This window comes from Carlito syrichta, unplaced genomic scaffold (genome assembly GCF_000164805.1).
Source record: "Carlito syrichta isolate Samal-C Ts95f unplaced genomic scaffold, Tarsius_syrichta-2.0.1 Scaffold301812, whole genome shotgun sequence".
Lineage (NCBI taxonomy): Eukaryota > Metazoa > Chordata > Mammalia > Primates > Tarsiidae > Carlito > Carlito syrichta.
The window spans coordinates 104674-113395 of record NW_007245908.1 but is presented as its reverse complement, the minus strand read 5'-3'; positions in this window follow the sequence as shown (position 1 = coordinate 113395).

Genomic DNA, 8722 nt, shown 5'->3' with positions numbered 1-8722 from the left:
CACACGCAGGGCCTCTCCGGGATCCTGAGGCTTCCTGGAGGCCAGATTCACTGCTGATCTGAGTCACTCCCAAGTGCTTTCCAGGTTAAAGTTCTCTGGGCATGGCATTGTGCAGGAGGCTCAGAGAGGCACAGAGGACTTACAAGGAAATTCAGACACAGTCATGGAAGTGGAACGAGTCCACAGCCAAGAGGGTAGCCCTACGCAGGTCACTCTCTGCCCCTCCCCATCTGCATCTGTAATATGGGGAGGTTGATCTAGACCCAGATCTCCAGGTATGTAGCACACATCTCCCTAGCCCCCGCCGCTGCCTACCCCTGGCAGGTATTGCTAATGGATCACAGAGCTGTTTTTACTGAAGCTCATATCTCACAGCCCTGCAGGGGAGCAGCCCCGGATGGCTTGGGTCCTCTCTTGAGATGTTTCCTTCAGTTACCCAAGTCATTCCAGGCCACCTGCCAGCGTGTACAGAACCCAGGAGAGGGCTCTGACTTCAGAGAGGTTCTAGAAGCCTGTTGGTCTACAAACAACAAAACTCCAGCTACAGTGAGAATGGCGAGGAATTCCACGAAAACGGAACTGTCCTCTTTCTCAGTCCCACTAGCACCATCACGATTTTTGACATCTCCACCAACTCCCTGTGCTATATATTAATTTAGTATTCTTCTTCAAACTGACTCATTTTTTTACTTACTTTTAAAGGAAGACTTTAACTGTCTACGGTGAATGGGGAGGGGAACAGTAATAGCACTTGCTAGAAACAGAAGGAAACAAAATTCAAAGGAAAAAGCAAATCCATGTGTTAAGTTCCTCCTGGCCAGTGTTACCTGTTCTAAAGTCGTCTGTTCCTTCTTTAAGAAAGGAGATCAACAAGGGTTGGAGAGGGTGTAAAAAAAAAAAAATCAAACCTCATGCCCCGGCATCCACTGGGATCAAAATATAATGTCTGTCATGTGACCAGTGCAGCAGCCCCACCCCCTAATTAATTTCAGCTGGGAATTTCTGCCGGGTTCTTTGCCAGCCATGGAAACTGCACCAGATAGCTTTGCAGAGCCAAGTGGGATGGGAGGACTTTCCCCAGTGCCTCAGAGATCATATTAGCTGGATAGAAGCACCTTATGGTTTTTAGTTCACATGATGGCAACCTGTGAGATGGCCGTGCTCCCGGGCAGGGCGGCAGCTGTTTCCCATCATCCCGCCCAGGGGACGGTGTGTGGACGGGATTCTGGGGCCTTTCCAGGAGCTGCAGCCGTGTGTGGGGATCTCGGCCAGTGGGTCAGCAGGGAGGAGGACGTCAGCCAGCCCAGGGGTGCCGGGGCCTGGCAGAGGCACCTTGGCCCATCTGTGGTGCAGTCCTATTGTTTTTCCAGGGCCTCTAAACTTGATTCTGGCTTTAATCTTTTTTATAAGTCGATACATAATACTTGTATATTTATGGGGTAAGTATGATATTTCGTACATGGATAGAATGTGTAATGGTCAAGTCAGGTATTGAGGGTATCCAGTTCCTCAAGTATTTGTCATTTCTATGTGTTGGAGACATTTCAAGTTCTCTCTTTTAGCTATTTTGAAATATACAGTACATTGTTGCTAGCTATAGTCACCCTACTCTGCTGTGGAACGTCAGGGCTTTATTCATGGAAGAACTGACCCCTTGGCTGTTGATGCTTGGAATGGGGCCCACATGCCCAAATGGTGGGGGTCCTTCCGGCACTGGGAGTCCCCTCCCTATTATGCTGTGGTTGGGCCTTTTGAACGAGGTGGGGGTGAAGGTTTGGACCATGTTCAGTGAACGCTTTCCCTCAAGGCTAGCCATGAGCATGCATTCTAACCAACGTGTATTCCATTTCCAGAGCTTTAAAGAATCTTGTCACTTTGGGAGGCAGAGGCAAGAGGATTACCTGGGCCCAGGGGTTCGAGACCTGCCTGGGCAACTTGGCAAGACCTTTTCTCTACAAAAAATTAGCCGAGTGTGGTGGCACACACCTGTAGTTCAAGCTACTTGGAAGGCTAAGGTGGAAGGATTGCCTGAGCCCAGCGGGTCAAGGCTGTGGTAGCCATGATCGTACTACTGCACTCCAGCCTGGGCAACAGAGGCTCCGATTCAAAAAAGGAAAAAAGATATATATATATATATATATATATATATATGTATATAAAATCTCGTTCAAGCTTTGCAAAATAGCCTGTGAAGTAGGAAAGACCAGCATCACTATCCCTGGGCAACAGAGTGAGACCCTGTCCCCCCTCAAAAGAAAAAAAAAGAAAGAATATGAACAGAGACTAGAAGGCCCCTGACCCTGTATTTCTCCTAGGAGCAGTGATTAACTACTTGCTAAACCAGTATTCTCAGCGACTTGATAGAACATAACTACCGCAAGCAGTGAGAACCAACTGTGTATGTGTGTATGCACACATGTGCGTTTATATACAGTATAATTATATAATTGTTTCAGGTTGAGATTACATTGTTTCAGCTTGTTCTTTTAACCTAAGAGAATGCCTGAACTTCCCCCCTATATTTCATGGGATTATTTTGGTTGCACAGAAATCCTAGTCATGCCAAAAGGGAAATTAAAAGCCGGGCTTGGTGGCTCAGCCTATAATCCCGTGCCTTTGGGAGGCTGAGGTGAGTGGATTGTCTGAGCCCGCGGGTTCGAGACCCGCTTGGGCAACTTGGTGAGACCTCATCTCTACAATAAATCAAAAAATCAGCTGGGCGTGGTAGCGCACACCTGTAGTTCCGGCTACTTGGAAGGCTGAGGCGGAAGGATCGCCGGAGCCCAGCAGGTTGAGGCTGCGGTGGCTGGGAGTGGCCACTGCCCTCCAATCTGGGCAACAGAGTGAGACTCCAACTCAAAGAAAAAAGGAGGGGGAATTAACTGGAAGACCCAGGTCCTGTAATGCGTCATAGAAGCCTCGAGCAGCTGGGGAAGCAGGAACTGGAGTGCTGGCTGAAGCCACACAAGCCTCCCATCTCTCTCCTCCTTGCACCTGTCCCTTTCTTGTCCCTCTCTGCAGACCAAACGTCCTTACAGCCTGCAGGGCTGGCTCAGGCTGCAGCCCTTCCCGTGGATGGTCTGGCATGTTCAGGTCTAATTCCAGAGTCCTGAGAAAGAAAGGACCTGACTTGGCCAGGCTTGGGTCAGGTGACCATATCCACAGACCAATCTGCTGTGGCCATGGAGTCAGGTGAGACAGGTGGTATCTCTCAAGTGGGATATCCATGGACATGCCCATCCAGGGAGGGGTTTTTGTTCCTTTCTTTTAATAGTGGCCCAAGTTTAAGAAAAGTGGCTTCTGGGGGCCCTGGGACAGAGGAAGAGGGCCCTGCAGAGGAAGAGGGTCCCAGCGGCCCAGGCAACACACCTACCACTGTTATACCACCTAGGAGCAGACCGTGTTCCTTGCCTCTCAGTGGGGGCTCCCTGGGGCAATTCACAACCCTGAGTGGAGGAGGAGACACCAGGGCTGGCGAAGCAGACTCGCCAGTGTGGCAGTTGGCATTTGGGCCACACACACGGCTCTCTTCCACTGAGACCTAGGAGTCAGAGTGGGGGTGGGTCAGGGCCTTGGAGTGGGGGCAGAGCCCCGGCTCAGGTGATGTGTGCCTGTGTTGCAGGACCAAGGAGAGACGGTCCCTCTGTGCCCTCATGGGACCCGGAGAACAGGGAGAACCAGTGAAGGCAGAACCCCAGGGTTGGAATGGAGAGAGGTGGGATGACCTGTGGGAAGTCCATTGGTAGGGAGGGTGAGCAGGGACGTGGTCTCCTTGCCTTTGTGTCCCTGTGCTCGTAGTGTTGATGATGATGGTCATGGTCATGGTCACAGCGGTGATGGTGATACGACTTCCCTTTACTGAGCATTTGCCATATCCAGGCACCGAGCAGAGCACTTCCTGTGCATGTTCTCATTTAATCCTCACCCCAACTTGAGGTTGTTAGTATTGGGATCCCCATTCTTTACAGATGGGGAAACTGAATCACAAAGGTTAAGCAACCTTCCCAAGACCATGAAACTAGTTGAGAAGGAAGCAGGCTGTGGATCTGGGCCATTGTGACCACTGAAACCCACAAGCTCCCAGAACAACGAGAGGAGCAGGATGTGCTGTCCACTCAGTACCGTTAGGACGATGAGCTCCGCTGTGGCCAAGCTGCCGGGGCGGGGCCTGATTCCCCGGTGGGGCAAGGCCGGCAGGATTAGAGATGACCTGGGCTTGAGACCTCGCACTGCAGTTGGTGGCCGGGTGACCTTAGGCACACCGTACTTCTGGGCCTCCGTCCCTCGCTAGGAAAGAGTCAGAAACATTAGCCTGGCCTGCTGGCTCCTGGGGATTTGGGGAAGGCCAGGTTCCAACCTCCGCCCACCAGCACACCGGCTATGGCTCAGCCCACCGTACCCCACGGCCTCCTGTCCTCCCCTCCCCACCAGCTGGTCTCCTGGCTAACTTAGGGGAAGTGAAGAAACCCAGTGCTTCCGGCCCTGGTGAATCGGGGTTTGCAGTGGGGTTGGGAGTCTGGATGTGGTCGGAACCCACTGGCCCTGCTGCCGAGGCTGTGTGAGAAGAGATTGGGGTGGTGGGTCGTTCTGCTCCAGGCCTCCTGCTTGGGAGCAGGGGAAACCTTCCTTGATGCTCAGAACCCCAGTTGTGGTCTCTGTGCTTCCCTGTTCCTGAAACAGAGGGAGTCCCAGCTGCTGCCCAAAACTCGCTGCTCCCAGGGACGGGGAGCAGTGTTTACAGATTGTGGTGACGCAGAGCAGGGGCAGAGAGGACAAGCAAGGGGCGGAATGACCTCAGTGATGTGGCTGGGGTTCCTTCCGCAGACCTCAGGCTCCTGTCCGTGAGGGGTCTGACATGGTGTCTCACATCATGAAGTGTAGATTTCCCTTGGTGTTCCATACCAGGCCTACAGCAGTCAGTGACCAAGACAGGCCAGGTCCCTGCTCTTAGAACCTAGTGGGAAAGCAGACACTTAGGCAATTGCAGTAAAGTGTCATTGACTTTGCAATGGGAAGTACAGGTGCTAATGAGACATAAAGCAGGGAGACCTAACCTCATATTGGTGGGGAGGGAGCAGTCGGGAGGGCTTCTTGGAGGAAGTAGCATTTGAGCTGTGCCCTGTTAGTTGGTTTGCAGAACACCCCACATTCTGGGTTTGTCTGATTGCCACCTTATAGTGTCATTTACCTTGTTGCTCTGCCTCCTATGTTTCTCATAAATTGGAACTTGGGATCATAAGTTTGAGATCAAGTTACACATTTTTGACAATACCAACAGATTTTGTCTGCTTCATATAGCATCATCTCGAGGACCACACCATGTCTGACTGTCCCTGTATCACTGATGCTAGGTTTGGTCACCTGATTGCAGTTGTACCCGCTTACATATTTTCCCCTTTGCCAGGAAAGTAATCGTGAGGCCCTACTTTGACACCACGTGACCATCCTGTCTCCAACAGTCTTTGAGCCCATGGTCCAGTATCCACTGAGAGTCTTCCCAGAGTCGTTGTGGCGTCTTGCTTTCCCACCAACAGCATATGAGAGTCCAGTTGTCACATGTCTTCATCAGCACTTCCATTCTGATAGAGGAATGGTGGCATCTCATTCATCACCACTGTATGCTGCTTTTCTCTACTGGCTAATGGCGATAGCCCCCTTTCCATGGACCTCCTTGCCAGCTATGTGCCCGCTTTGATAAAGTGTCGGTTCTAGTCTCTGGACCATCTTGTAATTGGGTTGGTTGTTTCCTTACTGTTGGAGTTTGAGACTTTTAAAAATATGTTCTGAACATCCAAGGGGAGCCCCGCCACAAAATGGAATTGTTGTTTGGAGGATGGGCCCCTTGTAATACGGGCTTCCCCCACTAGGAAACCCACTGGCTTCAGTGTACCAGCTAGTGTTGTTGTGAGAGGCTGGGTTCAGCTTTAGGGATTTTTGGATTTTTTTGAGATTCTTTCAGTGGGTTTGCCTGTCTCATGACGAGTGGTCCATGAGCATACCGGCCCACACCACACTGAGTGTTCAGCAGTTTTTGACCAAAAACAGCATGACCCCAGTGCCCCACCCTCCTATTTACCCAAACCTGCTCCTACTGACTTTTATCTTTGTTTCCCGGGTAAAAAAAAGTCTTCAAAGGGAAATATTTTATGGGTGTGGAAGAGGTGAAACAAAAAATGGCAGAAGCACTAAAAGGCGTCCAAATTGACAAGACCAAAAACTTTTTTTGAGTTAGAGTCTCACTCTGTCGCCCAGACTGGAGTACAGTGGCATATTTCTGACCACCGCAGCCTCGACCTGCTGGGCTCTGGTGATCCTGCTGCCTCAGCCTTCCAAGTAGCCAGAACTACAGAAGCATGCTACCACGCCCGGCTAATTTTTGATTTATTGTAGAGACGAGGTCTCACCAAGTTGCCCGGGTGGGTCTCGAACCCGTGGGCTCAGGCAATCAATTCGCTTCGGCCTCCCAAAGTGCTCTGGTTATAGGCTGAGCCACTGAGCCTGGCCAGATATATATTTTACATCATAGTAACATATGCATACATAAAGTTGACCCTCTCGCCCACTTTTGGGGGTACAGTTCAGGGTCATTAAGTATATTCCCACTGTTGTGCAACCATCACCCCACCCATCTCCAGAACATCTGTCGTCTCCCTGAGCTGAAACGCCGTTCCCATCAAACGGCAGCAACCCGTCCCCCTCCCTGGCAGCCATTCTGCTTTCTGTCTCTATGAATTTGACTGCTCTAGGGACCTCACACAATCAGGCAGTGTTTGTCCTTTTGTGACTGGCTGATTTCACATAGCATATTGTCCTCAAGTTTCATCCATGTCATAGCATCAAGATTTCCTTTCTACTTAAAGCTGAATAAAGTCCCATTGTGTGTGTAAACTACATTTTCTTTTTGGTCATTGTGAACAATGCTGCTATGAGGAAGCCTGCATTTTATTCATGAATGCCAAACCACTGAGTATACCTCTGTTTGGAATGTTAAAAAAAACCAAAAACAAGGGCTATCCAGGTGCAGTGGCTTACGCCCATGATCCCAGCACTTTGAGAGGCAGAGGCAGGGGAGGATCACTTGATCCCAGGAGTTGGAGACCAGCTTGGGCAACATAGCGAGACCCTATCTCTACAAAAAATTTAAAAATGATCCAGGCATGGTGGCGCACACCTGTGGTCCCAATTGCTCGGGAGGCTGAGCAGGAGGATCATCTGAGTCCAGGAGGTCAAGGCTGCTGTGAGCCGTGATTGTGCCGCTGCATTCCAGCCTGGGTGACAGAGTGAGACTCTGGCTCTAAAAACAAAATGAAAAAAAAACAACAACAAGGGCTAGTGTGTTAGGATTGCTTTGGTCGCAAGTAGCCAAAACTAGCTCAAACTGGTTTAAACAAGAAAGGGACTGTTTTGGCTCTCGTGTCAGAGAAATGCTGAGGACTTGGGCTAGACCTGGGGGTTCAGATGCTGCCGCAGGGCCTTAGCTCTGCTCCCTCTGGCTCTGCTGTCCCCAGTGTGACAGGCATCCTCTATGTGAAACTTGTGGCGTGAACTTCTCCTCACAGCCAGCCAGTGCCAGGGGCAAAAGAGTCTCTTCCCTGATGGCATGTGCCACCAGAGCTCTAGAACCGGGTATCCTCTGTGGTGTCGTCATCCCTGAACTATTGTGTGGTGAGGGTCAGGCAGTGCTGTGGCTGGCCAGGCACGGGAGATACACCCATCCCATCACAAAGATGAGGGGAGGGAAAGAGGCAATTCTCTAAGGGGAATTCGTGGTCCTGTAACAAAAGAGGGGATGGGGTACCGGGTCAGCAAGAACATTCTAAGGTGTACTCCTAAGGTGCGCCAGGCACTGGACAGTCTCGTGACCGTGAGCTGCTGCGGCTGGTTCTCAAGGGAGACAGCTGTCCCCGTTTTAGAGAGAAGGGCACCATGGCCAGGGAGATGAGGGCCTCTTACATCTCAGCAGCAACAGAACTGGCTCTGGGACCTGAGGCACGTGCTCTCTCACCAGCCTCCAAAGTCAGGACACGACAGAGCCCCGTGCTAGGACAGTTCTCATTAAAAGAATTAGATCTGTGCCTAAAAATGCAGACATCAAGTTGTGCTCAGAGGTTGATTCCAATAAGCCAATTAGGCTTGTGCAGATTCCTTGTACTGAACGTACAGACCTTTAACAATTGTAAACAAGAGGTCAAGCAAGAATTGTGTAAGCGGATTTTTTTTTCCATTTATGGGAATATGCTTTTTGTTGGTTTTATGAAAAAAAATTTGATGCTCATTCTTTTTTTTTTTTCTTTCTTGTTTTTAAATCTGCATTGGCAAAGTCCTTGACAGTCATCTGAACTTTTCATGAACATCCTCAGGGACAGAGACCTTGGGTGCAGTATTTTTTTTTCTGGGCCTCAGTTTACCTGGAAGAGGAAGCCATTAGATTAGCTGCCTTCTGTGGTCCCTCTCAGCTTGGACTTCCTGTCAGTGGTGCAAAAGTCTCCTTACTGGAGGTCCTGTCCCTCTTCAAATGTTTCCACACAGCAGCTGGAGGGATATATATGCGTGCATGGATATTTTTAAACAAGTAACCTGGATCATGTCACACGACTCCTACCCCAGCCCTGAAAACTTCCATAGAATAAAATTCAGACTCCGCTGTGCGGCCCACAAGCCCCTCGTCGTAAGCCTCCCCCAGTCCCCTCTCCCCAAGCCTCCTCCTTCCTAGCCTGTTCCT